General features: G+C 42.8%; 1 protein-coding gene across 2 annotated transcripts in view; it reads left to right on the top strand.

Moving 5' to 3' along the window:
- Nucleotides 1-4,208: 4,208 nt before the first annotated feature.
- The window catches only part of LOC143298096 (uncharacterized), a 34,962-nt gene continuing 33,776 nt past the window's right edge, over nt 4,209-5,394 (top strand). For both annotated transcript variants that reach the window (XM_076610785.1, XM_076610784.1), the window contains exon 1: nt 4,209-4,343. The gene's annotated coding sequence lies outside the window, so the exon portion shown is untranslated. The remainder of the gene's footprint in view (nt 4,344-5,394) is intronic.

Genomic DNA, 5,394 nt, shown 5'->3' with positions numbered 1-5,394 from the left:
CTGAAGTGGATTTTGTTGCATGTTGGGTACAAACAGACGTGAATGTTTTAAGCATTACAGGATGATAGGAAGACAAATACACTCGCAGGCAGGAAAAAATAATGGGTGGCACTGCACTGAGTGACATGCTCTCCCTGGCTAGAGCAGCCCAGATTTCACACAGAGACAAACAGTAACACAATACAATACCGTATACAATACAGCACAGCTCAGTACAATACAATGCAAAACGATGCACAGCTCTGGCACACTTTATTGAGCATTATGGTGAAACGACTCAACAGATTCAACAGACACCACACCACAAAGTTTGAAGGAACACTTGTTGATTGATAAAACTGTACAGACAGGGCCATGGTCAACAACTTGGGTGGCTCTCCGTCGAAAACCACTGAAAAGTGGCAAGGCTGGCCATGTTATATAAAGTCCTGAACAATCGGGCCACAATGGACAGGTCCAAGATAGTCCCCATCCCAGTTTGGCAGAAAAGAGGCCATTCCCAACAACTGGGCAAGGTTCAGTGCAGAACCCAGGATAGGAAATTCTCATTCTTTCCAAACACCATGAGGAATTCAAATGAACTGCCAGAAACAGCTGTGGCAACTGGTACCCTTAACATATGCGTGCATGTGTGTTTGTGTGTGTGTGTGTTTATGTTTATTGTAAAGCACTTTGAGCTCCCTTTCACAACAGGGAGGAAAGCACTCAACAAGTATCCATTATTATTATTATTAAGTCAAGGGTGTCAAAATATTAAAATCCACCATTGCCAGTTAGTTTAGGTAGGAATGTTTTCCCCCCATCCCAGTCTCCCCTTGACATTTTTGATGGTGGGGGGTCTGGCTCATCTTAGGATGGCTGTGATCAGCTAGCCCCTGAGTGGACGAAAAGCTAGAAGTAGCAGTCTGCTGCAAAAACCCACATACAGTAGAATTTGCATAATTATATCCTTTGATCGAAGTCTTTTGCTTTCTGTCGAGGCATTTCTACCTCCACACATCCCCCCAAGCACCGCAGTTAGCAATGTGTTGATTGTGGACGTGTTGAGGATGATGATGAGACAAAGTACATTGTCTAGAAAACTTTCCTGGGCAACAAACAGTAAAAGAAAAACACTTTCCAATCAGTACATTGTCATCCAAGAAAATGGTGTGCATGTGTTTGAGTGCTGTCATGCTTGTCATCTGCTCCAGGTGTTTTTCACCAGGCTAAAAGAAAACAGGTAAAAAGAAGAAACAAACAAGCTATGCAATTTAAAAAAAAAAAAAAAAAAAGGAAAGAAAAAAACAAAACCCAGCGCCAGCAAATATTCAGAACAGGAGTGAGAACCGTCTCAGAAAATACTGCTATTCTCGAATAGGTCTGTAAGGCAAACTGATGCTGCTTCAGAAACATCACAGCTTCTTAGTCTCCTGAGACAAAAGGATGCCTTGTATGACAATGAATTGAAGTGGCCATATCCATTTCGTAACTGATCATAATTGGGACATTCCATTATAAAATGAAACTCATCACCAGGTTTTGTTCTGCGCTTGCATTACACATTCAAAACAAAACAGCGACCATGACCACAACAGGAAGACTCCATAGGCCTCAAAGTCCACGCAATGAAGACAAAAGTAGTGAGAACAAACGCAAAGAGTGCCAGACCCCTGTCACAGTGAATAGCATTCCCCTTCGCTCCAGGGGACATAATGAGCAGAAAGAAAAGTGTACAGGAATTTGTCTACCTTGGAAGGAAAATCACTGCAGATGAGACTTCAACAGAGATCAACACCAGAATCAGCAAAGCCAACTGAGACTTTGCAGTGCTGAAGCCCATATGGAGATCAGCCAGCCTTAGCATGCTCACAAAAATCAAGATCTTCAAGAGCAGTATCTTGAGCACCCTTTTGTACAACACAGTATCTTTGAAATATTTTTTTAAAATAATCAATGCTGAGTAGGTGAGAAAAAACACATGTGATTAACACTCAAATATAAGTTTACGTTTATTTCCAGCTACAGATAAATTCAACCAGTTCCATATATGCACACCCAATTACACCCCCTTACACATACGCTTTGTGTATGTGTGTGCGTGCGTGCGTACTCGCGGGCGTGTGTGTGTATATGTGTGTGTGCTCCAAATGTCTGTTTCTTAAGTCTGGTCAGTAGCAGACAATGTAAATAACTGGGTGAAGTTCTTTTATGCATGCACACACACACACACACACACACACACACACACACACACCTTGAAAAGATATGTCAAAATAAGCGATGACATTAACGAGCGTATATAATTAAGTGTCTTTGTGAAGGCCAAATCAATAGATAGGTCAGTGTCTGCGCCTCTATAATGGCCAAATCAATAGATAGGTCAGTGTCTGCGCCTCTATGATGGCCAAATCAATAGACAGGTCAGTGTCTGCGCCTCAATGATGACCATATTAATTGATACATCAGTGTCTCTATGCGTCTCTCTGAAGGCCAAATTAATAGATACATCAGTGTCTATATACGTCTCTCTGAAGGCCAAATCAATAGATATATCAGTGTCTATATACGTCTCTCTGAAGGCCAAATTAATAAGTATGTCAATGCCGATATGCGTCTCTCTGAAGGCCAAGTCAATAGATATTTGTAAATGTCTATACGCGTCTCTATGAAAGCCAAATTGATAAATATGTAAGTTTTTGAATGCACCTCTATGAATGCCAAATGAATAGATGCTATATACATCAGTATCTATATGCATCTCTGTGAATGTCAAATAGATAAATACGAAAGTGTCTTTATGCGTCTATGTGAAGGACAAATCAATATATATATATATATATATATATATATATATATATATATATATATATATATATATATATATATATCAGTGTCTATATATGCGTTTCTCTGAAGGCCAAATAAATACGTCAGTGTCTTTATGTGTCGGCAAGAACTGGTCATGAACACCGCAACAGCGTCAGCGCTTGGTCCCCTGAGTAAAATGCTACCAGTGCATTACAACGGCTTATCGGTCTTTGTTTCCCCCCCTCTCCCCCCCCCCCCCCCCCCAGCCCCTCCCCCCTCAACCCCCCCAGCCCTCCCTTCTTCCCCACCCCCCTGCTTTCCGAACCCACACAGCCAAAAGGTTGTGCAGATAACGTAACTCACCAGCGGCGTCCGGTTACAGTTCCACCCACCCCAGTGAGTGATCGACTGGGCTGTGACTGGTGGTAATGGATGACTTTCAAACTAGGAAGTTGAAACACGCACCTACTTGCCTCAGTTCAGCTGGAAGGAGTTAAGTTTTTCTATAAAACAGGGTGCGTGTGTGTGTGTGTGTGACAGACAGACAGACAGACACAGACAGACAGACAGACAGAGACGGGGAGAGGGACATATAGGAACACAGGGAGAGAGATAGAAGATATGGAGAGAGTGAGAAAACGAGGGGAGCGAGGGATGGGGAATCGGCTGTAGTTCATTATAGAACCACAGAGACAGACAAAGAGAGAGACTGAGTGTCACAGAGAGAGAGAGAGAGAGAGAGAGAGAGAGGTGGGGGCCGGGGGAAGAGGGGTAACAAGGCAGATAGGAGATACAGGTCTAAAACAATGATGAAAGCAGGCATACACCCCAGTCCAACCTCTCAACGCCCCCTCCCCTCCCCACCCCAGGGGTGCCCTCCTCACCTCCCCTCCTCCTTCAGTCCCCCACCCACCCCTATCCCTAACCTTCTCCCTCTCCCTCCCCCCCCCCAGCCCCCCAACCCCTCTCAGCCGCCACGCACCTCTCCCACTCCTCACTCACCACACACACACACACACACACACACACACACACACACACGCACGCATGCACGCACGCACACACACACACACACACACACACACACACACACACACACACTGCATGTACACCCACAACCATTCACCCTTCTGCCACCACCCCTCACTCCCCTCACATACCCCTCCAATCTACCCTCCCACCCAATCCCTAACGCCTCCCCACCCCCCCACCCCCATCCCAACCCTAACCCTATCTGCTCCACCCCCTCCCTGCGAACAGCCCTCTCTTCCCTCTTCTCCCCGCTTCCAACCCCTCCACCTTCCATACATTAACAGACTCTGCGAGCATGTGTGTGTTTGTCAACTCTGGGATTAGCAGGTAAAATAGTTTCAAGTCATCGAACAGCTTCCTTCATACAGGTGCTCTGTGTCATGCTGGTCGTTTCAAGACTGCTACAACATTTCGCATACTGGCGTGTGGAGGACACCTATTATTGTGTTTGCTCCTAACGTCGACAAAATAGAATCCGTTCTGGCTGTTCTCGGGGTCAACTGATCAGCACCTTTACCTAGGTAGGTAAAAGAGTGTGCCTTTGGGTTTGTTTTACTTTGTCTGTTTTTGTCTGTGTTTGTTTGTTTGTGTCTTGTGTTTGTGTCGTCGATCTTTCTGTCTTGTTGTCTGTCTGTCTGTCTCTCCCTCTGTGTGTGTGTGTGTGTGTGTGTGTGTGTGTGTGTGTGAAGAGAGAGATGGAGACACACACACACACACACACACACACAAACGCACAAACACACACACAGAGGAATAACTATCAATTGTTCTTTATGCAGTCTACTTTGTCTAATCCTCAACAGCAGATTAAAATTAATGATTATTTAGAATCTAACAATTTACTTGCAAAAGAAGCAGTCTACTTTGTCTAATCCTCAACAGCAGATTAAATGATCATTTAGAATCTAACAATTTACTTGCAAAAGAACAAGCTGGATCTAGAAAAGGTTTTAGAACTACAGACCATATTTTTGTGTTGAAAAAAAATAGTTGATTACACCATAAAAATAGAAAGAACAGTTTATACGCATGTTTCGTAGACTTCAAAAAAGTTTTTGATAACATTTCACATGCAGAAAACTTTTTTAAAAAATTAATAAATAAATAAATAAAAGGTATACGAGGTAGGTGCTTCAATTTGATAAAAAGTATGTATACAGACACAAAAGTCTGCACCCGTAATGAAAATGGATTCTCCCCTTCAATCTATGTTCGAAGAGGAGTACTACAGGGAAATACACTGAGCCCCACAATATTTAACATATTTATAAATGATATTGTTGATTGGTTTAACTAGATACTGATTCGCCTACAGTTAGTGATTCTCAAAACAAAAGTATCTCTTGTCTTTTATATGCTGATGACTTTCAAAATCTAAACATGGCCTACAGCTGAAACTAAACCACTTGCATTTATATTGTAAACCTTGGGGTACTGAAATCAATAGAGGCAACACAAAAGTTGTCATATTTTCGAGATCAGAACCACGAGCTCAAATGTTGTTGTTGGTTTTTTTTTAATGTGGAACAGATGTTATAGAAACAACTGAACAATATAAATACCTGGGAATAA

Source organism: Babylonia areolata, chromosome 23 (assembly GCF_041734735.1).
Source record: "Babylonia areolata isolate BAREFJ2019XMU chromosome 23, ASM4173473v1, whole genome shotgun sequence".
In the NCBI taxonomy this organism is placed as follows: domain Eukaryota; kingdom Metazoa; phylum Mollusca; class Gastropoda; order Neogastropoda; family Buccinidae; genus Babylonia; species Babylonia areolata.
Note: the sequence above shows the minus strand (reverse complement) of the source record. Positions and strands in the feature narration are given on the sequence as shown.